Genomic DNA, 26,787 nt, shown 5'->3' with positions numbered 1-26,787 from the left:
CTGTAGATATCTGTGAAATCCATCTGGTCCAGTGTATCATTTAAAGCTCTCGTTTCTTTGGAGATATTATGCTTAGAAGACCTATCCAGGGTAGAAAGAGCTAGATTGAAGTCACCAAGTATAAGTGTATTATTATCAAGGTATTTCTTGAGTTTGGTTATTAATTGGTTTAAATATTTGGCAGCTCCCACATTCGGGGCATATATATTGAGGAGTGTTAAGTCCTCTTGTTGGATAGATCCTTTGAGTATGAGATAGTGTCCCTCTTCATCTCTCACTATAGTCTTCGGGGTAAATTTTAATTTATCTGATATAAGGATGGCAACCCCTGCTTTCTTTTGAGGACCATTTGAATGGTAAATGGTTCTCCAACCTTTTATTTTCGGGTTGTAGGTGTCCTTCTGTCTAAAATGAGTCTCTTGTAGACAGCAAATAGATGGGTCCTGCTTTTTTATCCAGTCTGAAACCCTGCGCCTTTTGATGGGGTCATTAAGCCCGTTCACATTCAGAGTTACTATTGATAGATATGAGTTTAGTGTCATCATATCTATTCAGTCCTTGTTTTTGTGGATTGTTCCACTGAACTTCTTCTTAAAGGGGAATTTTAAGAGTCCCCCTTAAAATTTCTTGCAGAGCTGGTTTGGAGGTTACATATTCTTTCAGTTCCTGCCTGTCTTGGAAGCTCTTTATCTCTCCTTCCATTTTGAATGAAAGCCTTGCGGGGTAAAGTATTCTTGGTTGCATGTTCTTTTCATTTAGGACCCTGAATATATCCTGCCAGCCCTTTCTGGCCTGCCAGGTCTCTGTGGAGAGGTCTGCTGTTACCCTAATATTCCTCCCCATAAAAGTCAGGGACTTTTTTTCTCTTGCTGCTTTAAGGATCTTCTCCTTATCTTTGGAATTTGCAAGCTTCACTATTAAGTGTCGAGGTGTTGAACGGTTTTTGTTGATTTTAGGGGGGGATCTCTCTATTTCCTGGATCTGAATGCCTGTTTCCCTTCCCAGATTAGGAAAGTTTTCAGCTAGGATTTGTTCAAATACATATTCTGGCCCTCTGTCCCTTTCCGCGCCCTCGGGAACCCCAATTAAACGTAGGTTTTTCTTCCTCAGGCTATCATTTATTTCCCTTAATCTATCCTCATGGTCTTTTAATTGCCTGTCTCTTTTTTCCTCAGTTTCCCTCTTTGCCATCAACTTGTCTTCTATGTCACTTACTTGTTCTTCCACCTCGTTAAGTCTCGTCGTTAGGACTTCTAGCTTGGATTGCATCTCATTTAATTGATTTTTTATTTCTGCCTGATTAGATCTAAATTCTGCAGTCATGAAGTCTCTTGAGTCCTTTATGGTTTTTTCTAGAGCCACCAGTAGCTGTAAAATAGTGCTTCTGAATTGGCTTTCTGACATTGAATTGTAATCCATATTTTGTAACTCTGTGGGAGAGTGGGCTGTTTCTGATTCTTTTTTTTGAGGGGTTTTCCTTCTAGTCATTTTGCTCAGTGCAGAGTGTCCAAAAACAAGTTGTATTGGGAAAAGGAGAAAAAGAGAGAGAAGGAAAGAAAAGAGAAAAAGAAAAAAGAGAAAGAAGAAAAAAAATAGGGGAAAAAGAGAAGAAAAAGAAAGAAAAAGAAAGAAAGGAGAAAAAAGAAAAAAAGGGGGGGTGGGGGAAGCAATCAGAAATCAAGAAGAAAGAGAGAAAAAAAAGCGCAAAACAAAACAAAACAAAAAACAAAAAAAAAACAAAAACAAAAAAACAAAAATAAAAAAAAACCACGGGGGAGTATCTTCCGATTCTGTGTAGTTTAAGTCCCTTGACTTCCCTTGGAACTGGTCCGTCTCGCTGGTCTTCTGGGGGAGGGGCCTGCTGTGCTGATTCTCAGGTGTTGGCACTTGGGGGAGCTGCTCTGCCCCTGCCTGGTGCAGGGCTCGGTGGGGGTTGTTGACCCCGTGAGGCCCCGGGAGGAAGCCACAGTGGCGGGGGCAGCTCTGGGACCCTGGAGTCAGCCCCCGCAGTAGCTCCGGGGCTCTCCGTCTGCAGGGCCTGGGGGCTCCGGGGCGGGGCCGCTGATCTGCTCAGTTCCAGGCAGGAGCGTCCTCGCTGTCCTGGGCCCTCCCGGCCTCTGCCTGTCCCGGGGGAGGCCGGATCCTGGGCTGTGTCCCGGCGCCCTGTGCTCCGGGGCCTGCGCTGTTGGATTCACGCTCCCGGCGGTGCAGCCCCCTCCGCGGAGCCGCCGCCCGAGCCCCTCCGAGCTGTTCCCGGAGCCGCGCAGCCCCCTCCGCGCGGAGCTTCTTCCTCTGCGCGAGCCGCCGCCGCTGAGCTGTTCCCGGAGCCGCGCAGCCCCCTCCGCGGAGCCGCCGCCCGAGCCTCTCCGAGCTGTTCCCAGAGCCGCGCAGCCCCCTCCGCGCGGAGCTTCTTCCTCTGCGCGAGCCGCCGCCGCTGAGCTGTTCCCGGAGCCGCGCAGCCCCCTCCGCGGAGCCGCCGCCCGAGCCTCTCCGAGCTGTTCCCGGAGCCGCGCAGCCCCCTCCGCGCGGAGCTTCTTCCTCTGCGCGAGCCGCCGCCGCTGAGCTGTTCCCGGAGCCGCGCAGCCCCCTCCGCGGAGCCGCCGCCCGAGCCCCTCCGAGCTGTTCCCGGAGCCGCGCAGCCCCCTCCGCGCGGAGCTTCTTCCTCTGCGCGAGCCGCCGCCGCTGAGCTGTTCCCGGAGCCGCGCAGCCCCCTCCGCGGAGCCGCCGCCCGAGCCCCTCCGAGCTGTTCCCGGAGCCGCGCAGCCCCCTCCGCGCGGAGCTTCTTCCTCCGCCCGAGCCGCCGCCGCCGAGCTGTTCCCGGAGCCCCGCAGCCCCCTCCGCGGAGCCGCCGCCCGAGCCCCTCCGAGCTGCTCCGGGTCCCGCCGAGCGCTGCAGCCCTTAGGGAGCTCGGCGCACTCTCCGGGGCGCGGTTCCTCTGTTACTGTCCCAGGGAGCCCGAGGGCATCCCCGCCTTTCTGGGGATCCTGCTCCAATTCCCGGGGAGCCCCTTTCCGCGGGGAAGGTCGGTGCAGCTCCTGCTCCTCCGGGACGGGGCTCTCCTGTCCTGGGGACACTCGCCCCGGCCTCAGCCCGGCTCCTCGCGGGGCCCCTCCCCCTCGGAGGCCTTTTGTGTCTTTATTTCTTTTTCCCCGTCTTCCTACCTTGATAGAAGCGCGAACTCTTCTCACTGTAGCGTTCCAGCTGGTCTCTCTTTAAATCTCAGGCCGAATTCGTAGGTTTTCAGGATGATTGGATGGTTTTCTAGGTAATTTGCTGAGGACAGGTGACCTGGAGACCCTGCTCCTCCGCCATCTTGCCCCTCCCCCCTCCCATTATAATCAATATCTTCTCCAAGTCGACCATCTTTTACATATGCAATTAGCATGCCTTTTTTGTCTTCACTCTAATTAATGATGAGTAGAGCACTAAAAATTGAAAACAGATGATTCAAAATTACCTATATTGGTTATATATACTGAAATATAGAGAGGATCAACAGGTACAGAAAAAAAATTGAATATATATATATACAACTTATTTATGCATTTATAAAAGTAAATAAAATTATGTCAGTACTAAAAATAAACCTATCACATTCAATAAAGTAAAAATATAAATTAACTTGTATAAACGTATCATTCTACATTTATTGTGTTATCTCCATACCAAAATGGAGATCTTCATAGCAAAACTGTAATGAGAGACTTCATCAAATATTTTGAGCACTAGTCTTCAATACAACTTTAGCAGCAAAACCGTGGTAGTTACTGTGGAGGAGCAGCAGACAGGGAAGGAAAGAAGAACCTGATGCGGGGCTCCATCTCATGACCCTGAGATCATGACCTGAGCCAAAATCAATCAAGAGTCGGTTGCTTAACTGACTGAGCCACCTAGGCGCCCCTATGCAGTCTGACATATAAAGCAATTTTTATGGTGACAACAGTTGGCTCTTACTGAATTAATCCTTTTCATTCCTACTGATAATATTGATAATTCTATATTTAATCATTAGTCTGGTTCATTAAATTAAGAACTCTAAGCCATTATGCAAAAGCTTCTAATAAAAACATCTGCTGTTTCTTCCTATATCAAGGGAATTTTATCCAATAGAGTGAATTAAATCTGTTAGTGTTGCATTTTAGAATTTTAAAATTTAAAACAGTGCTGATGAATAGATATTTCTGTTGGGTAACTGTATGACATACATATTTATGTAAAATGGGACAAAAATTAGGGTCACGTGAGTAGGATAAATATAAAATTAGAATATAAAATATCCTAATTGATAAAAGTTATTTTTATAAAGCTAAAGGAAATTGGAGTTGAATATCTGGAGTGACTTCCTAACTATGAAATACAATAAATGAATTACGGAACAGCTTCCTGAGACTCTGGAAGAAGCTCAATCACAGAGGTTATTTTAAAATAGACTGGGAAAAAGTGCTGAAGACACATTTTGTAGGATAGGAAATGTAGGTTTTCAAAAGGATAGAATGAGTAAATGAAGTTTGCTATTTTTTTATGGGCTTATATTTTGGGATTGCATTGATAAAATATATTTTAAATTGCAGGCAGCCAGCATTTCTCATCCCCCAATTCAGGTCTGTGTTGCAGCAGCTCTATTCCAGACAATGACTGAGAGACCTGGGCTTTCCTCCTTTGTTGAGTCTCCACTCACAGGTATAGTATATCCCAGTGTGACAGGCTGAGAAAACACCTGGTGGGCCAAGAATAGTGTGGCCCTGATTATATTTGCCCCAAATGACACTTGTAGGGCAAAACCTCAATGCTAGCAGAGGTAAACTACCATGCCTTCCTGATGTCCTGCTTGTGAAGCAGGCATATCACTCTTAACAAAAGTAGACCACTGTCCCACACTCTACTATGGAGTAGTCAGGCACAGAGACTTTGCAGAAGAGTAAGAAGGGTTGTAAGGACAGATAGAGCTTCAAATTCTCCCCAAAGGAACTGACTTTGCTTGAAACAGAAGATGAGGAAAATCAGCCTAAAGACGTTCTTTCTTTATAACAATGGGGATTTTGGAAGTGAGCATGAAGAGGAGACTGGTAGCTCGAATGGAGTAACAAGCTAAACTGTAGACCCTTTACAGTTCACCATAGAGAACCGGGTAAAGAGATAGTAAGAGTCCTCCTGGGTTCAGAACAAATCTCAAAGACCAGTCTCTAACATTATTCTTGCAAAAATGTCTGAATTGAATTGGATCAGACTCTGGAGAAATTTATATCCCCAGGCACATTTAAAACAATAGAGCAGTCAGTCTGTAACTGGTGTTGAAGAACAAAAACCATGTTTGATACCTTTGTGTAAAATGCTTCCCCAAATTGTTCTGATATTTTATTTTTAAGAAAAGCACTTACCACTACTTTTTAACTATACATAGAAACGATTAACTGTGTATAGAGAGCTTTTCTAGAAAATATGTACTAATAATTTTAAAATATGTAGATTATGGAGGGCTAAAGTAGGATTAATGAACAAAAGAAAACAATGTTGGATTCTAGGTAAAATTAAAGGACACAATAGTTTCTCCTTCATGTCTCCTAAAGAGAAAACAAGAGAAAAGAATATGAGAATATAAACAGAAGAGATAAAGGCCATCATTACTTTGGTAAGATCAATAAGAGATTCAAGGCTATTAAGAAGAATTATAAGTGTATGGGGCACAGCCTGGGGCCACTTGTGTTTAAACTTTTCACACTGTATTATAGTTATCTGTTTACATTTATTTACTTATAATCTACCTCGTTCAAAAAGGATAGAAGACAATTTACAGAAACATTTAAAATTTTCTGATACAAAAGCATTGTCAGAAACTGAAACACAATTGGTAGCACAAAGCCATGGATAAGTCTTACAAAAAATGCTATAAGATTCAACACAATCAGGACACAAATTTAGTTCTCTCCCTCTCTCTTTTTTTTTCTTAACAAAGAAATGAGAAAAACATGAATAGAGTTTCACATTTTTATTCCAAGAAAAGTATACTGTTGCTCTGAAAGTCAGTCTATTATTCCAGCACTGAAGTCTGATAGAAACACTTCCCACATGTACTCATTCTGGGAATAGTGAGTAATGATGGGAAAATGGAATACACATATAGTGGCATCTTAGATCAAACTTATCCATTCTGAACATTATTGAATTTATAACATTTTTTCAATTGTTTTTCAAGATACAAAATAAATATATTTGAAGATATAAGTATAATTGATAATAAATATAATTGATAGCTAGACCTGGACTATTAAACTCATAATGATTTATGATATCAAATCAGTCTCACTAAAATAAAATTAATTTGAAGAAATTCCAAGATAGACTTGTGAATGTTAAAAGGTCTCTGTAAAAAAAAAGTATCTGTATAATCAGAATATAATATGTGCTATGACTTCTACAAACCTGTGCCTTTGGTTAATATGCAATATATTTTAAGGCTCAATGATTCAGAGAATTTTTTAAAAATAATGTTGCACAGCCTTTATCTAAGTTTCCACTAACCTGAGTAACAGTCTGAAAAATTAGCCAGTGGCATACATGGTATCATTAGAAAAATATTTCTTTTTGATAGTCAAGGTTTCTCAGTAGTACAAAATCTGCACAGTGTCAACAATCCCCAATTCCTTTCAAAAGATAACTATCTTTTTCTTTTCCCTATCAGGGACCTGAATTCGCACCTGCAAACGTTCAATATAAATAACTAATCCTCTCACGAAAAACAAATACTGATGCCACAGTGCATGTAGTGAACTCAATTCCATCTGTTGCATCACAAGCTGGATTTGCTTTTTTTCATCCAGAGGATATTTTGGTTTTGTATAATGGTATACCTATCAATTCATGTAATCTTCTTTAACCAGTATAAGATACATTCTTGAGGGCATCAATCTGTAGGGTCCCTCTATATTTATAAAATTTAAAAGTATAAATAGCTATACTCTGCTTTGGTATATATTCAGTTCCCAAGTTGTTCTTTGATTATTGGTTTTCTGAAAGTTAACACATGTTTTAAAGTATCACCAAAACAAATTCAAAGGTAAATCCTCTATGGGCAGAGGACTGCATTCATTTGCTGACAAAAATCAGTGTTCTGAATACAGATGCATACCATAAAAAATTTTTAGATGAATATGTAGAACATCGATTACATTTACAAATCCGTTAGCCCTGATAGCTCTAGCTAAGACAAACCCATCCTAATATATATATATATAAAGAGAGAGAGAGAGAGAGAGAGATTTCTCTATGCAAGAAAACAATATATATATATATATATATATATATCTCACTAAAGGAAAAAGGGAAGAGGGTCTGGACAGTTTCGTATTACAGCTTGGTGTAGTGTGTCTAGGAACAACGGGCAGCAGCCGCAGTGTAATAAATTCCCAATGGATACTATGAGTGGTGCTATAAAATTAAACAAGCCAAATTATAAATTACTTATGAAAATAAAATCTTCATGAATGAATTCTTCATTAAAGAAATTCAGAAGATGGGAAATCAACTCCATTTATGCATAACGCTTAAAATACATCATCACATGTAATCTTCACAGATGCTCTGTGGTATGAACAAAAGGAAACTGAGGCTGATTTAGGTAACTCGCCTGAATTCTACTTCAAATAAATGATGGAAGCAGGAATCAAACCCAAGACACATGAACTCCCAAACCTTTATAGACCTTCCCTTATAATACACCTCATCAGAGAACACAGGCTCATTCACAGTCTCCTGTCTCTCATAAAGCCACTGAATTTTGAATGAACCTTCCGTATCCCTAATTTGTGAATTTGGATGCTTTTATCTTTACAACTAGCTTTGTGAGGCAAGGCTGCACCTGAAAGCAGTAAGGGTTCACAGGAACAAAGGAGAGTCATTCTCACACTACTCCTACAGCTTGCATTAAAATTAAAATTATAATTGAACTTTGTTTTACTCAGCAATTAGTTCCAATTCACAATTTTCGGTTGTCACTATTTTAAACCGAGGCAAAAAAGTAAAGAATGTTTTTCTTCATTCAAAGAAATGATCTCAATAGGTATATTTCTTTCATCTAGAGGGGTTTTTAATCTTTTGAGAATTAGCCCTGCCAAATATTTCTATTTCCTGAGCAGGGCTGGGGAAATAAGAGGGTGAAGGGGGACTCAGCTCAGCAAGAATATAAATATAGATCAACTCTGTCCAATTGGGGTCTCTGGCATTTTCATTACAGAAAATGTTCTGCAGGAAGAGGCAGAGAGCCAATAACTAAGCATGACCTTGAAATTACTTGAAAGCAATTAGTTTGCTTTAGTGAGCAAGAAAAAAGTAAACAGTGACAGAGAATATAGGAATTTCTTAAGCAAGAAATTTGAGTGAATATCCAAAATTGATGCCTGTGGTCAATTATTCAAAATAAAAAAAAGATTTCTAAACAATTTCAAATGCGGTGTATTGGATTGGTTTATACTGAGGAGTAAAAACAAAAGAATGGCACTTAGAATGAAGAAGGAAATCTTTATTATATACAAAGCTTTTCTTAAAACCGACAGCATTAAAGCTTACCTGAACATTGACATTGAGCTTCCCTATTAGTTTAGCTAAAACAAATACCTGTGTTATAGGTGGCATGAAAGATCGGTTTTAAATACTTGTGATAGAGGCAAGTGAAAGCACTAGTATTATTGTAAGCAGTTTCAGAAATATAATATGATCTAAGTATATTTAAATAATTTAAGGATTATATTATACTTAACTTAAAATCAATTCCCTGAAATTTAATGGGCTTACCTGAGAGTTGTAATATCATTTCGTGGACTACAACTTAGTTTTCAACAGTCCTTTTCATGTTCAAGATATATCAACTTAATTTTTACAAAACTCAGATAGGATTTGTATTGTAGAAACTATATAAGTCAAGATTTTTGTTAACCAGTTCAGCAACAAATTCCCATATTAAAAATTAGCTTACTGTAGAGAGAATGTCCAGGAAAACATATGTAAGGAATTTAATAAAAAATGAATTTCTTACATTCTTTAACTTATAATAAAAAAAGTGACATTTACAATTAAAATATTAATTTGGGACCATTACTGCTTGGGATCCTAAAAACAGCAACCATCAGATGGTGTTTAGGCTAAATATCTCCAACAGGAAAAATTTAAAAATGTATTTTAAAAAGTGTATTTTGTTTTTTCTGTCGCTGTAAATTTAGATTCTGGAATTGGCGTTTGGTGGTGTGAAGCGTTGCTCACAAGTGGCCAGAACTCCTCTTCCTAAAGGATTTTGAAATTGAGGAACACCTGTATAACCTCCCCTCTATGCCTTGGTTCTAGTCCCTCCCTCTGAGTTGAATAACCATTTTTTATTTTTTTTTTTGTTTTTATTTTAGTTGGTGCTCTGACGCTTAATCTCAGTACCCTTTACTCTTGATTGTCAAATTTTGGTAAAACATGTGCCATTTTCTTTGGTAAGAGAAAGCAGGTCTCATGTCTGCCAGAACACAATTTATATGCCTTATTGGCTCCATTAAACTTTTAAAAAACTTTAAAAATTTTTTTAATGTTCCAGAGCCTATTTGCATACTGAGTAACTCACCCAAACCCCTTCAATCTGCCCTCCACTCCCACCAGATGGATAGTCTCAAAACACCTGCCCCTTTAGTCCTTAGGTTCAGAATACTGCCTTTCTCCCTGCCTATGGTCCATAGAAACATCAAGGTGGAGTTATTCATCATAACAGTTAACGCTCAGCACTGGCAATCTCCCTTTGTTACTAAAGCCTGTCACTGTCACCCTTCCTCCCATAACATCATTTCTGTTGCCTTCTTCACTTTAGCAGGGACCAAACTATAATTGCTTTGATTGCCACATAAAGGGAAATTGCAAGCAGGGATGTGGTTGTTACCAGATGAGAGGACAAACAGGTGCTGCTTCATTATCAATGGTGCAAGACCTTATATAAAGGGGACTCCTAAACACATGTATCCACCCATCAGAGAGCAGAGGAGGGAAACGAGATGTCTTTCTTATCTTTCAAGTCCTCCTTCAAAGCCACTCAAGAAAGCCTGTTCCTTCTCTAGCTCAGAGAGATGAATAACAGTGACACTTACTCCTTGAACCAATCATTGTATATTTATCATTTGTTCCTTTGAGGGAAGGAACTATTTGTTACACTTCATCATATGTATCATAATCGACCTGCATGTAAGGTATGCTTAAAACACATGCATCCTTAATTCAGAAAGTGAGAGTGTTAAAGCACTGTAGACACCATCATGTTTAACATCCTTAATTTAAAAATGAGGAAACACAGGTACAAAGAAATTAATAGATTCAACAATTAAATTAATTTTCAAGGGTTATGAAATGAAATTGAAGAAGTTATTAACGTCATACATAAATTTTAACTGCTTTGGTATATAAAGAAGAAAAAAGTTCAGGTCTTGGAGCAACAGGCCAAATGTCAGCTCATCTGTCTTTGTTTTGTGACCTTAGATCAATTATTTTACTTCAACATCATTTTGTATAAGATGAAAATAAAATGTATATATATATTGTTTATAAAACAAAGGACATAATTCATGAAATAAGTATATATCATAGGACAATAGGGGCACCTGGGTGGCTCAATTGGATAAGCATCCAACTGACCTGATTTTGGCTCAGGTCATAATCTCAGTGTCAAGACCCACATCAGGCTCCACACTCAGTGGGGAGTCTACTTGAGATTCTCACCTTCTCTCCCTATGTCTCTCCCCCACTCTCTCTTTCTAAAGGAACTAAAATAAATCCTAAAAAAAAAAAAAAAAAAAAAAAAAAAGCTCTTCTTCTTTTTCTTTTTCTTTTCTTTTTTTTTTTTTTTTAACTTTCTGGCCTATGAATATAAGGAGTTCCTCAAAGTTAAGAACAAGCCTACAACTAGGGAATCTACCAGGATAGGGAAAAGTAAACTGGTTTCTAAATTTTAACCAAGAAGCTAACAACCTATGCTATTTTAGAAGAAATCTATCATATTCATAAAATGTTTAATTTTTTTTTGATTGTATGAACAGGAAATTTTTTGAATTAGAGACTAGAGATGAAGAAAACCCAAGGCTCAAGCATACTTCTTTATTGTGGTTTAACCACAGTGTCCATTAGAGATTGAGGCTACTTTATACTGTTAAACACCAGATATAATACTAAAGCATGAATAAGATAAATCAGTGGTCATTGACAATGGTCTACATTCAAAGCACACTACATTTGGATCATGATAACATTCACAACTTTGAGCAGCTTCTCAATAGCATGTGAAAAGTCATTGCAGTATGGGTAGGGTAAGGTGGCATAATTTGAATGTGGTTTACAGTAAAAAGACCTGGCACCAGAGTGTGTTTGTGGTCTGTGGCCTGAGTTTTGGGTAAGAGTACTTTGGAATGATAATGCTACATCCATCATAGTTCATTTTACTTCTATCAGCTCACTTGAAGTAAGGACTAAAATAGAACTGCTGCTACTGCCACATAGAGCAAAGTGACGGCCAGTGATGTGGATTTTCTGGTAAGGACACTGCTTGATCAAAAGTGATACAGGTCACTAGAAGATAAATCATGAAGAGAACACAGAGCAGAAGGTAGTAGGCTAAAAGAATGCCTGCTCTGTCTCAGGAAGGCAGATTTGTATGCTGATATTGTGGTGGTGTCATATATGGAAACGATGTAGAAGGAAAATAAAAGTGAAAAATCAAGAGAAGGGTACTACATACAGTGCCCTGAAACGATGGAGAGATTTAGATAGAAGATGAGTCTGCAGGCTTCATAACTTCTCTGTGGAGTTTTCCTACAATCAGCTTGGATTACAGAGGTTCCCCAGGTGCATCCAGACAATGAGGACATAAAACTTGTCCTATGTGTGAGAAGTATAGGTGAATCTTGGATGCACAGTAATATAAAATATAACACCAAATGCTTCAATGTGAGCACGTAGCATGGTGACTTATCCTAGAGGCCATGGAAAACATGAAATACTAAACGTTCTTCAAAATCTAATATTCCTGTCCTTTCTCCCAGGGACTAAATCTGAGATATCCTGACTTCTGAGTTTACCCAAGGAACTATAAAATTTCTCAACACTGATGAGATGAGTGAAATACTTTCATTAACATAAGGTCCCAATTTATGAAGAAAAGGAGCTGAAATCATCTTGCTTTTGTATCATCTTTTGAACAGCCAAAGTATTAGAGAGAAATACAGGTGTCTCTAGAGCATGGAAGGCCGCTTCATATTCTGTATGTCTTGGAATTTGGCCAATGTTAATATGTCAGGAAGTTTTTCCTGACATATTATGTTCCTTGACATATTTTATATTTCTAAAAAGTGCCAAGTTAAAAAAAAAAGTGCCAAGTTAGAAATCAAGTAAACACTCCTCCCCCTTGCCACTTCCTTGCAGGAAAATCATGTTTTTAAATGAACCTTCAGGAAAAACATTCTAAAACTTCCTTCCATTGATTGCTGGATCTAGCATTTAATCATATTTGCAGATTGATATCCTTGCTTACGTGCATTTTAACTTTTCCTTATTGCTACTTATCTCTCCCTTCCCTTTATTTTCTTCATTAAAATCTAAAGGAGCCACTTCAACACCTTGGTTATAAAGCTAATATTCAATCCTTCCTCCTCCTCTCTTCTCCGCCCCTCACCCCTTACTGCCAGCTTCATGCAATCATCAGAGGATAAGACTGGAAAAGAGCGCTGTATTCTAGTTCATGTCCAGTGAATTTCTGCAGAATGAACAGATGTTGCACGCAAAGCAGCCAAGCTGTCTCCTTAAAGGTTTCTTTCCTAGTACCCTTTGTGGGAGTGATACTTGCACAGAGCATTAATTCTATGAAATAAAGAACCTTAAGAAAACAAAGGGATGAAAGGAGTCCAACATATTTGGATATATTATATTCAAATATACTCAAGTCCAAAATACTAACTGTAAAAACACTACAAAGATAAATAAAAGGATAAAATGCAATGTTTATTTTGCTCAATTATCTTTCTTAGTACTGTCAATCTTGTTAGTCCTCAAACTAATTTAATTTTAGTTTTCTGTAAGTTTTAACTTCTTATCTTTGATGATGATTATTATTAAAAAGGAAAGCAATAGTAGTCACTTATACCTACCTAAAAAGTCATTTTATGTACTTAAAAGTGTTATTTTTATCAAGTGTCTAAACCTTTTTAAAAAAAGAAAATTTCAGTTACAGGAAACTACTTCTATAACGTCTCTGTCAGGATTGAAAAACCTGCTTTTATTCTGATCCACAAATATTTATCACCGTACTGTTTTTGGAACCCCATAAGAACTTCTTTTTCTAAAAGCTCTTTAATGATACCCCATTAACATTCATAATTGTTATCTAATTATAAATCCATCAATAAACATTCTGGTTATCATGAAGTTCTTTTTTTTTTAATTGGTGTTAAATTTGCCAACATATAGCATAACACCCAGTGCTCATCCCGCCAAGTGCCTCCCTCAGTGCCCGTCACCCAGTCACCCCAACCCCCTGCCCACCTCTTTTTCCACCACCCCTTGTTCATTTCCCAGAGTTAGGTGTCTCTCATGTTTTGTCACCCTCACTGATATTTTCACTCATTTTCTCTGCTTTCCCCTTTATTCCCTTTCACTATTTTTTATATTCCCCAAATGAATGAGACCATCATGCAGTTCTCTATATCCAAAAATCTCTTGATGATTAACTCTGTATATGTTGATTAGCTTCTACATCCCTCTATGTAACAATAGAGCTTCCAAAAAATTATTCCTAGATTTGAATATTTTTATGTATCCTCAATGCCGTGGCCATGGGTTTAATTATTATATTCACTTGACAAGAAAATTATATTGAAGGAGTAATAACTACATATATCATGTACACATTTTATAAGAATTAAGTCATGTAATCCTCAAAAATCTAATGATAGGTAGCAGTGTTTTCCCCCTATTATTATACTTGAGAAAACTGAGGCACAGAGAAGTAACTTTCCTTAGGTCACACAGCAATCTGGAATCCGAAACACTAGCAATTTGACTCTACAGTCTGTTCTCTCAACTACTGCATTCACTCCCTTTCTTCAGAAAGGCAAACGTGCGGTGTAATTTATTGTCTACCATTTATCTAACATATGCAATGTATTTGATAGTTTGGACAGATAGGAAAGGGAAAGAAATTAGGATCCCTCCCTACAAAAAGTTCACCACATAAATAAATAAACCAAACAGGAAAAATATAAGTACATTTAAATAACTATGAGGCAAAAGCTTATCTCAATGAAGATGTCAACAATTGTGATCAGGAAGATACCTCTATCAATTCTAACATTATTTAGGGACAAATAAGGTTTAAATAGGAAGCTTCTTACAATGTACATTAACTCTACTTGGATATCTTGTAGCTTGCTTGCTTGCTTACTTCCTTAATTTGTCACTCTGTCTATCCATCCATCCACTATCCACCTACAATTACAATTTGAGAAAAACTTTCATCTCAAGAAGGAAATGTATGAATCTGAAATGAGAAAATAATTTTAGTTTTCTAGATTTATAGCACCAATTCTATAACATAGATTCTATTGTAACACAAATGACAGGATTGTATGTGGAGTAAATGAACTACACAAATAATAAGTTATGGATTTAAAGATATTTAACAAACCAGATGGTAGTCGACAAGTTAAAACACATTCCTCCAAGAAGCAACATTCCACTGATAAATTTCTATTTCTAATGCTTTAAATTCATTTGGTAACTGTTTTGTCATTATAAGACTGATTATATTGAAAGTTTTTTGCAGAATATTTGCAAAATACCCACAGTTTTGGAAAGGAAACAAAAGTCACCCATTTTCCCACAAGACAGTTCACAATTGAACTGCTGTCAAAAAATCTGGTATATATGTATATTTCCTCCTACTTTTAAAACTGAGATCATCTTCTCTTTAACAATTTGTAGACTGCTATTTTCACTCAACACTGGAAAATTAATATTTCCTCTGATGCATTATTTGAAGACACTTCAAATTACCACATAGCATTCCTTCATATGGACAGACCATAACTGGTTGAAACTTTATTATTTTTTCAAGTTTTTCTATATTAGAAACAATGCTGGTACATAAATATTTCATTGAAATTAATGAGTATTTCCAAAGGATAAATTCCTTCATGTCAACATTAAAAACATTTATAAAATTTTGCACTATTATTTTAGGTTACTTTCCACAAAAGTTGGGTCAGTTTAGCTCTCAGTATATGAGAATAGTCATTTGACCACAACCCCATCAATAATGAATGTTATTTTTAATCTTTGCCCATTTGGTAGATTAAATGGTTTTTCATTTTAATCTAAAGAAGTGTTTACTCACAAATAATGTCACAAATAATATGAGGTATATTTTTGCTTGTTTATTATTATATTTATTTTGAGACTCACCTGCTTATTTTGGATCCTGTGGTCAGTTCTCTGTGTGGAATTTATGTTTCACTTTTAAGTTTTCCAATTTCAAATGTTATATACCAACCAATAGGAACCTTGTAACTATAAGTTGTACCAGGACAAATAATGAAGCTGATAAACTTATAAAAGCTTATAAACCAAAAGTCCCTAAAGATTTCTACTACACAAACAAGCAATGTTGAAATTAATGAGGTTTTATAGTTTATACTAGGTTGGATTTATAAATTCCCCCACCGAGCATTCAAAACAATACAGAATCTCAGGTCAGAATATTTTGGTCCTTTTCACTGTTACACTAATCAATTCTTAGTGTACATTTTATTATTTATTATATTCTAGCTATTAAAACTTTAGAACTGTTATTTGGCTCCTTTAAGATATTTGTTATTTTAAGTGGTAGCTAAGATGAACTAAAATGAACAGATTTGCTGCCCTGCAGGTGCTGGACCTACTAGCACCACAGATACAGCTGCTTTGCTGCACCTGGGATGTCAGGGCAAAGAGGAAGTGGCTATTTCTACGCTCAGTGCTCAGAACAGTGGGCACTAAGAATGGTTTGTAGCCGAACATGCCTCAGCTGCCGTGGTCACGGTTGCTTCTACGTGCGCTCGGCAGGCACACCTACCCTGGGCTTCTGCCTGGGAATGTGGAGCCTGGCACCAAACGCTTTTTCTGATTTGTCTGTAAAGAGACCTTTTAAGGGAATTGAGTGCACCATGCATGTATATGAGCTTTTGGCACAGTGGGATTGACCGGGAGGAGGTCTCTTTCCTGAAAACAGTCCCTCTGTAGGTCTGTCTGCAGAGGGCTTTCTGGAAGTCCTTGGGCAAGTGTGTTGTGCATCCCTGGCTGAGAGCTGCTATGAGTGGCCTGTTGTCCCTCCCTGTGCCTCCAGACCCCTGCTTTAAGGACCCTTTGAGAGGAGAGGATGTCTCGTCAGGCTGGGGATGGGAGGGAGGCCAGAGGGCTGCACCTGGCTTTGTAAAGGTCAGGCCTGTGTGGAGCCCAGTAAGCCATGGTCCAAACCAGGACACTGGTGAGTGGAGGGATGTGACAGGGGCTGTCCTGCCTCCTTGCAAAAAAAAGAAAGTAAAAAAAATAAAAAATAAAAAAAATAAAAATAAAAATAAAAAAAAATAAAATGAACAGATTTTAGAGACTATCTTGGGAAACACTACAAGTATTGGTAAGTTTCATTTATAGTATGCAGCAATGAAGGAAACCCAACTTAGAAGTTTACTGTGCATTAGAGGATATTACTTCATGTATTTGGCAGTGAAATCTCTATAAGTATTTACATGACTAGTAACTCTTTATCCAAACTTGCCAAAGCCCTTAATTACTGCCCAATAGAGTACTTTACAAAATGTGCCTCAAGGTTAACCATTTTTCTTTACTTCTTTGAGATAGTCCCAGGTTAAAACTAGTCAATGCATTCCAGTAGATTTAGCATTTATCAAAGAAAACGGGTCCATGTTTAGACAATACATAACAGAGCTGTTATATTTATAAAATACCATAGGTGCAATGTGATTTTTACTGAACATAATTTATTTCCTATCATCAGGCCAAAGCACGTCCCTGAAGTCAAAGTACATGGGCTTACACTTGCTCCACCATTTTTTAAGCCTCTGAGCATGGATAAGTTATGTAAGCTCTCCGTACCTCATTTTTCTTATCTATAAAATATCAGAAACGACTATACCTGATGGAATAGATTTTATTTTTTGCTCCTAAATATTTAAAAAGTACATGGAAACAAATGAAAATGAAAACACAATGGTCCAAAACTTTGGAATGCAGCAAAACTATCTTAAAAGGGAAGTATATAGTAATACAGGCCTACCTCAAAAAGCAAGAAAAATCTCAAATACTCAACCTAACCTTACACCTAAAGGAACTAGAAAAAGAACAAGCCTGTAGAAGGAAAATAATAAAGATTAGAACAGAAATAAATGATATAGAAACAAACAGTAGAATGTATCAATGAAACCAGGAGCTGGTTCTTTGGAAAAATTAATAAAATCAGTAAACTCCTAGCAAACGTATCAAAAAGAGAAAAGAAACAACCCAAAAAAATAAAACCATGAATGAAAGAGGAGTGATCACATGCAACATCATAGAAATACAAACAATTATAAGAAATTTATGAAAAATTATATGCCAACTAATTGAGCAATCTGCAAGAAATGGATTAGTTCCTAGAAACATATAAACTACCCAAACTAAAACAGGAAGAAACAGAAAACTTGAATGGGACGCCTGGGTAGCACAGTTGGTTAAGTGTCCAACTCTTAATTTTGGCTTAGGTTGTGATCTCAGGTTGTGAAATCAAGTTGCACATCAGGCTCCATGTTGAGTGGGGAATCTGCTTGAGATTCTCTCTCCCACTCTCTGTGCCTCTCCCAGTTGTGGTCTCTCTCTCTCTCTCTCTCTCTGTCCTCTCTCTAAAATAAATAAATAAATCAAAAAGAAGGAAAGAAAACTTGAACAGAGTGATAACCAGTAAATAAATTGAATCAGTAATCAAAAATCTCCCAAAAAGTAAAATTCCAGGGCCAAATGGCTTCCCAGGGAATCTACCAAACATTTGAAGAAGTGTTAATACCTATTCTTTTCAAACTGTTCCAAAAAATAGAAACATATCCACATATCCACATATCCAAACTCCTTCTACAAGGCCAGCATTATCTTGATTCCAAAACCAAGGACCCCACTAAAAAAGAGAATTATAAGCCAATATCCCTGATCAACAGGGATACAAAAATTCTAAAGAAGAAACTAGCTAATCAAACACAATGTACAAATAATTATTCACCATAATCCAGTGGAATTTACTTCTGGGTTGCAAGGGTGGTTCAATATTCAAAATTCAATCAAGATGATACACAACACATTAATAAAAACCAAATAACTATATTATCCTCTCAATAGATGCAGAAAAAGCATGTGTAAAAGTACAGCATCCATTCTTGATAAAAACCCTCAACAAAGTAGAGATTGAGGGAACATCCTCAACACCATAAAGGCCATCTATGGAAATTCCACAGCTAATATCATCCTCAATGGGGAAAAACTGAGAGCTTTTACTATATGTTCAGGTAAAAGACAGAGATGTCCAGTCTCACTATTACTATTTAACATAATACTAGAAAGTCCTAACCTTGGCAATCAGACAACAACAACAAAAAAGACATCCAAATCTCAAGAAAGAAATCAAACTTCCACTATTTGCAGACAACATAATACTCTATGTAGAAAACTGAAAGCATTCCACCAAAAAACTGCCAGAACATATACACAAGTTCAATAAAGTCACAGGATACAAAATCAATGTACAAAAATCTGTCATTCCAAAAAAAAAAAAAAAAATCTGTCATTCCTATACACCAAAAACGAAGCAGCAGCAGAGAAATCAAGGAATCGATCTCATTTACAATTGCACCAAAAACTATAACACACCTAAGAATAAACCTAACTAAAAATGTAAAAGACTGGTTCTCTGAAAACCATAGAACACTCACAAAAGAAATTGAAGAGGACACAAAGAAATGGAAAAACATTCCATGTTCATGGATTGGAACAAATATTGCTAAAATGTCTATAGAACCCAAAACAATCTACACATTTAATGCAATTCCTATCAAAATACCCCTGGCATTTTTCACAGAGCTAGAGCAAACAATCCTAAACTTTGTATGGAAGCACAAGAGACCTTTAATAGCCAAAGCAAACTTGAAAAAGAAAAGCAAAGCTAGAGTCATGACAATTGTGGACTTCAAGTTATATTGCAAAGCTGTAGTGGTCAAGACAGTATGGTACTGACACAAAGACAGACACAGAGATCAATAGGATAGAAGAGAAAACCCAGAAATGGACCCACAACTATGTGGCCAACTAATCTTTGACAAAGCAGGAAAGTATATACAATGGAAAAAAGACAGTGTCTTCAACAAATGATGTTGGGAAACCTGGTCAGCCATGTGCAAAGAATGAAGCTTGACCTGTTTCTTACACCTACACCCAAATAAATTCAAAATGGATGAAAGATCTAAATGTGAGACAGAAGTTGTCAAAATTCTAGAAAGCAACACAAGCAGTAACCTCTTTGACGCTGGTCATAGCAACTACTAGACACATCTCAGGAGGCAAAGAGAAACAAAAGCAAAAATGAGCTACTGGGACCTCATCCAGATAAAAACATTTCTGCACAACGAAGGAGACAACAACACTAAAAGGCAACCTTTGGAATGGGAGAAGGTATTTGCAAATGATATACCTGATGAAGGATTAGTATCCAAAATCTATAAAGAACTTGTCAAATTCACCCCCAAAACAAATAATCCAGTTAATAAATAGCCAAAAGACATGAGTAGACATTTTTACAAAAAAGACATCCAGATGTTTAACAGACACATGAAAAATGCTCAACATCACTCACCATCAGGGAAATACAAATAAAAACTACAATGAGCTATCACCTCATACCTGTCAGAATGGCTAAAATTATTAACATAGAAAACAACAGATGCTGGTGAGAATGCGGAGAAAGGTGGTGGGAATGCAAACTGTTGGTGGGAATGCAAACTGGTGCAACTACTCTAGAAGACAGTATGGAGGTTCCTCAAAAAGTTAAAAATAGAAGTACCCTATGACCCAGCAATTGCACTACTAGGTATTTACCCAAAGGATACAAAAACATGGATTTGAAAGGGCATGTGCACCCTGATATTTACAGCACTATTATCAACAATAGCCAAATTATGGAAAGAGCTCAATGTTTATCAACTGATGAATGAATAAAGAAGATGTGGCATATATATATGCAGTGAAATATTACAAAAAAAAAGAATGAAATCTTACCATTTGCAATAATGTGGATAGAGCTAGATTGTATTATACTAAGTGAAATAAGTCAGTCAGGGAAAGATAAATACCAAGTGACTTCACTTGTAACTGGAATTTAAAAAATGAAACAGATGAACATATGGGAGAAAAAAAGAGAGAGAGGTAAACCATAACTATAGAGAACAAACTGAGGCTTAATGGAGGGAGGTGGTCAAGAGATGGGTTAAATGGATGATGGGCATTAACCAGGGTAGTTGCTGGGATGACCACTGGGTGTTATAATAAGTGATGCATCACTAAATTCTACTCCTGAAACTAATGGCATATTAGTTCACCTGAATTTAAGCAAAAACTTGAAACTAAAACCAAAAATAAATAAAAATTTCAACTATGGAAAAAAAAACATCGAAAGGCCTATGATCATATGGAACAATGTAAAACTCATGAGTGATATTAGTGGTGAAAACAGATAAAAATCACATTCAAACAAAAATATTTATTCCAGTAGTAAACTGAGAGTAAATATTAGAATATATTTATATTAATATTTAAAACATCTCTGCAGTACAATTCAGAGGCACATACCGATAATTACAATTTTAATTTGGGAGGGAAGCAATTTTGGATATATTCTGAATTATGACTGAAGAGCATCTATCACTACATTATTTACAATAGCTAAATGTGGGAAATGTATCTGATCCCCAATAATAAGGTTTTAGTAAATAAATTATGGTATAGTATACAATTAAATTCTACTTAGGAAATGAAAACTGTTAAAGAGGGATATTAATAATACCTAAAATGTTAATTATTTATACATATATATAAATGGCATATATATGTGGAAATATAGACATACATAAATGGAGTATATATGGTAACTATTAGTAAAAACAAATACAGATGGGTAATTGTCTTTTATATTTATCTTCAATTTTTGCATACATTAATTTCATAAATAACTTAAAATTAAAACATACTAGGCTTTACTCATTGCTTGGATGTGGCTGGAAACTTAAGGAGGAAAAAAAAAAAGAAATCTTTCTCGTAGCAATGTGGTGCAACAGAAATAGGAAGGTCTGTGGTGCTAAGAATATCCAGTCTGAGTCTTAACTTTCCCACCCTCCATGTGATTTCAGCTTCATCCACGAGCCATGTTTTTCACAATCTACAAAATGGTGATAGTAGTACCCACTTCACTGGGTTGTATGAAAAGGAAACAAAATCCTGCAAGTGAAAACCTGATTGTTCTCCATAGACTAGCACCTTAGCATGCATAGAAGAAGAAAAGGTTGACTGATACTTTAGACCTCAAGCAAACAAAATATTTCTCCCGTTTTTGTGGTTTATTTGCATCTTTTCACAGTATAGCAACCCAGTGGTGTCCTCTTTTTCCTGTGTATTTACCCCAGGGACTACGCCAAATAGCACTATTTCAATTGGCAGTAAAATCACTAGGTCCGAAGACCCTCCTTGTAATCGCCCTGTATAGCTGCCATTTTTAGAATAACTTTTTGAAAGACAATAATGAAGCTTTATATTATTGAGATACTCGCAGGATCCCCAGGGGGCTCAGTGGTTGAGCATCTGCCTTTGGCCCAGGGCGTGATCCTGGAGACCCAGGATTGAGTCCCACATCGGGCTCCCTGCGTGGAGCCTGTTTCTCCCTCTGCCTGTCTCTGCCTCTCTCTCTCTCTCTGTGTCTCTCATGAATAAATAAATAAAATCTTTAAAAAAAAAGAGAGAGATTTGCAATATACAGTATAGCAACTCTCAAACTTATGATTATAGAACTATACTCTCTAAAAAATGATTAAGGACCCAAAGATCATTTGTTTCTTTTGGCTGTATCTACCAACAATTACTGTACTGCTAATTAATACTACAATTTTGTAAAGTTATTATTTTTAAATGTAAAATAGTAATAAACCTAATACATGTTAACATAAAAAATTTTAATGCAAAATTATTATTTTTTGGAAACTAGTTTTCTAAAAACTAGTGAGAAGAGTAATGTTTTAGTACATTAAAAAAAAACTTTGTAAAAAAAAAAAAACTTTGTAATATTTAATAAAAAGCTAGCTGTATCTTTATATAAACTACTCTTGAGGGGATCCCTGGGTGGCTCAGCGGTTTAGCGCCTGCCTTGGTCCCAGGGCATGATCCTGGAGTCCCGGGATCGAGTCCCACATCTCTGCAGGGGGATGTCATGTCTCTCATGAATAAATAAATAAAAACTTAAAAAAAAACCCAAAACAAACAACTATTCCTGAGTTCAGTCTCTTACAATAATAGATTGCTTTGGTCACGTTGCTTTGTTTCATTTATGTATTCTATTAGAAAATGCAGTAGTATAATAACAGTATTTTTCCTATTGTTATGGATACTATCTTTTGGTACTACATCAAAACTCAACAAGAAATAGTTTCTTAAAAGTTATTTGCCATGTAGAACGTGAAGTCACAACAATGAATATTTCATACTCAACAAGGTTTAATCTATTGGTCTACCTGGCACTTTGCATGTTTTTTTTTTTAATCTACGCCTAATTTTTTAGCATCATGCAGTGTAATATCAGGCATAGAAAATATTGATTCATTGAGTTAGCAGATCTGCCAAATGTTAACAAATTTCATATGATACATTAAAAAATCAGCATATTTGCATACATCATCACTATTATCCTCAGAAAAGTCTAAAGTATTAAAGTATCAAGTTCCCAGTGAAGAATACAAGTTTCCCAAAATTCTACTTTTTATTTGAAAGTATTAGTATCATCACTGGCAATAAACACTGCTATTTGTTTCTTTGAGATGAATGATTCACTTCATATTTCAAGGAAAATGTCTGCTTGATTCCCAGCTTTGAACACCCATAATTTCTCTGTCAGTCAGATCTCTTTATTAATAGCTAAATGCTAAAACTTTTCTTATCTCAAACTTGAACCTTTATCACCAAAGTTAAGAGGAAAGGGTAATAGATTATTATTATTATTATTATTATTATTATTATTAATTAATTATTTATTCTTTTGGTGGCTTTCAACAGTTTCTTTGTTTCTTCTTCCAAGTCCTCTCATAATCTTCGTTAAAGGATGCCAGTCTTTTACCTCACCCATATTACTCTCTCCTGTGTGGCTCCGATGCTAATTTAGATTGTCCTTTTAAGCCAACTATTCTGCATGGGGTTATTAATACATAGAACTATATGATAGTATCCTATTAACTCTCAGAAATTTCATAAATCTTTTTATATAGTGAAATTTCCCTTATTTAGTGACACAGGAGGAACATAGACCACTTTTTCACTTCTTCTTTATTTCAACACCAAATAAAGAACTGTTCTGTGATGGGCTCAATAAATGTAGATTTCTAAGTGCTTGGATGGCAGCTCAGCTGTGAATCCCCATATATTTAAATGTCATCACATGCCAAGCACCCCTAGAAACAGCCCTCATTTATGTTCCTTCAGCCCTCAATAGTGAAAGCTCTAAGATTCTAAATTCTGGGTCAGTCATGTTACCAGTCCTAAATGTGCATTCTAGTGAAATTTTCTCAGTAATGAGGTTTAAGTGTCACAGGGTCGTCATCTATTTATTGAATATCCAATATGTACCATGAATTGTGCAAGTCACATGAAATAGAAAATGAATAATACTATATACTTCTGTTTAATGGTCATTTTCAAATTAATTTTTATGTATGGAAAGAATCACCATTTTCATTAAAAGACCATCTTTTCCCCAAAGCATATGCGGTGATCTACTTCTGTGCACTGTAGTCTATCCTACTGGTTGCCTTTTTGATCCTTGAACCAATTCCATTCTCTATTAACTCCTCTAACTTTATGATGACTCCCCAAATTTGATAGCATGTGTTCTTCTTAAAGACTATTGTAGCTATGCTATGTCCTTTGAATTTCCATGTAAATATTAGAATTATCTAATGTCCATCAAAATGAAAGACAATGCTTGTATATAAATTAGAATAGTAATAAATCCATAGATCAATTATATTCTCCATTTATTTAGCTCTTCACTAAGTTCTCTAAGTAATTTTTTAAGGCGGAATATCTCACACATCTTTGAATTCGCTTCTAGGTATTTTATGTTTTTATGCTATTGTAGATGGTACTTTCATTTATTTATTTTTTAAAGATTCTATTTATTTATTCATGAGACACACAGAGAGAGAGGCAGAGACCCAGGCAGAGGGAGGAGCAGGCTCCAAGGAGGGAGCCCGACATGGGACTCGACCCAGGGTCTCCAGGATCACCCTCTGGGCTGAAGGCGGCGCTAAACCGCTGAGCCACCCGGGCTGCCCTAGATGGTACTTTTAAATGTTCATTTTATACTTTTTTGTTACTAGAGTATAGAAATTAAGTGATTTTTATATATTGAGCTGTATCTATAGTTGACCATTCTGGAGCTTTTTTTATTCTTTCTGCAGTTATGTGCTTTCATTTGGAATTATTTTCCTTCAAGTAAAGAAATTTCTTTAGTATTTCTTATAGTGAAAGTTGCCATACAGTTGTTTTTGTAAAATATTTATTTTTGTTTAACAATATTTGTTTAAGGGCAGCCCGGGTGGCTCAGTGGTTTAGTGCTGCCTTCAGCCCAGGGCCTGGTCCTGTAGTCCCGGGATCTAGTCCCACATCGGGCTCCCTGCATGGAGCCTGCTTCTCCCTCTGCCTGTGTCTCTGCCTCTCTCTCTCTGTGTGTCTCTTGAATAAATAAATAAAATCTTAAAAAAATATTTGTTTAAAATAAATATTTGTATTTATTTTGTACAAATTTTTGAAGAACAGAGTACAGTATCCTTTGTTGACTTTTTTTTTTGTCCTTTTATTGATATCACTTCATGTTTTTCTTACTTCTATAGGAAAAAGTCTGTTGTCAGTCTTAGTGTTGGTTTTCTAAAGGTAATGGATATAGTTTACTTGGAGTATTTTTAAGATTCCCTTTTATCTTTAGTTTCAAATATTTGCCTCCACCCTGCCTTGGTGATGTTTCCTTTATATCTATACCACTTAGGTACTGATAAGTTTCTTAAATCTGTAGATTGATATATTTCATCATATTTGAAAAAAGGCTCAAGCACTATTTTTCTGTTCTGTTTCTTCTCTTTCTAAGATCTTAATCATTTGTATTTTTGTCTCTCTTGGCAGCATGACACATCTTTTACAATATTATTTTCTTTTTCTTGTACCTTTTTTTTTAAAAAAAAAATTATGCTTCAGTGTGTATGTTTTCCATTAGCCTGATGTGAGTTCACAAATTCTGTCTTCAGCTGAATCTAGATTCAGTTAATCCCCATCCAGTGAAGTTTTAATTCCACTATTGCATTTTTCAGTTCTAAAATGCCCATTTGTTTTTTATAAATATTTAAATTTTAAACAGTATCACCATGTGTAAGACAAGTTAGGTCAAATTTGCACTGTTTCAGACACTATTCCCTTACCAAAGTTTACTGTTTCTTTCAAGTGGCCATTTTGGAGAGATACAACTATACTAAAAGCTACAACTCTATCCTTTGGGTACCTGTAAAACCGTGCCTTCCCTTTGTTTAGGAAGTTTAACACCAATCTTGGCCTTGTGAGACTACTGTCTAAACTTCACTATGTCTGATTGGTTTCCTTTAACCCAGCCCATACCTTTGCAAATATTTCCTTTATTAAGTTTTCCCTTATAGTCACTTTTTCTGTGTTATCTTTTTATTGCAGGAATGTTGTCTGATTGATAATGCTAATGGGAAAAAAAAACTATGAAAAATGTAATGTATTTAAATACTGAAAATATTTTCAAAACAGAACCTTACCCAAAATTCAACTTAGTAGAAGCAGTGAAATAGTATGAAAAATTACACATTTTGAAATATCTGCATGGGCTGTTTCTCAGACAAAAATAGATGAAACAAATTTAATCATGTTAAGAAAGCATCACATGTTTCTCAAAAGATTTCTACAGAGTAGCTTAACATAGTAGTGCATATACAATTTGGTAGGAATTAAATATATGTGGATATGAGAGGCAATGCCTTAAAAACAAAATGGAGTCCAACCTATTTCTGATCAAGTCTTTATATTATAAATTATTATCACTTAACTTTTATCACTCATTGCAGCCATGGTCAAGACCCCAAAGATCACTCAAGGGAAAAGAAGTTGCAAAATAGCTAACTTAAATACAAAACCCTGATTATTTTCCCCAGCTTTTTTCTATCTTCCCTCCATCTTTTTTTCTCAAAATATTCTATCCATATGTTATAACCAAATCCACTTGAATTCTACCACTGAATATTAATATCGGCCAGCTGGGTAAAAGGGAACATTTTTATCATTCAGTTTATGGTAACTCCATCTTCCAGTTGCTCAGTCTCAAAACCTTGTGGACATCCTTGATTCTTACCTTGGTCTCATACTGCAAATCCTATCCATCAACAAAAACTATTA

General features: G+C 36.7%; 1 protein-coding gene and 1 non-coding gene across 6 annotated transcripts in view; one reads left to right on the top strand and one right to left on the bottom strand.

The window, feature by feature from the left end:
* The window catches only part of GALNT13 (polypeptide N-acetylgalactosaminyltransferase 13), a 514,036-nt gene that overhangs the window by 327,114 nt on the left and 160,135 nt on the right, over window positions 1–26,787 (bottom strand). The window lies entirely within an intron of this gene.
* Window positions 15,923–16,058, top strand: LOC121472418. Its single transcript, XR_005982896.1, has one exon. It is a non-coding gene; the product is annotated as a small nucleolar RNA SNORA43 (small nucleolar RNA).

Source organism: Vulpes lagopus, chromosome 11, assembly GCF_018345385.1.
Source record: "Vulpes lagopus strain Blue_001 chromosome 11, ASM1834538v1, whole genome shotgun sequence".
Lineage (NCBI taxonomy): Eukaryota > Metazoa > Chordata > Mammalia > Carnivora > Canidae > Vulpes > Vulpes lagopus.
Note: the sequence above shows the minus strand (reverse complement) of the source record. Positions and strands in the feature narration are given on the sequence as shown.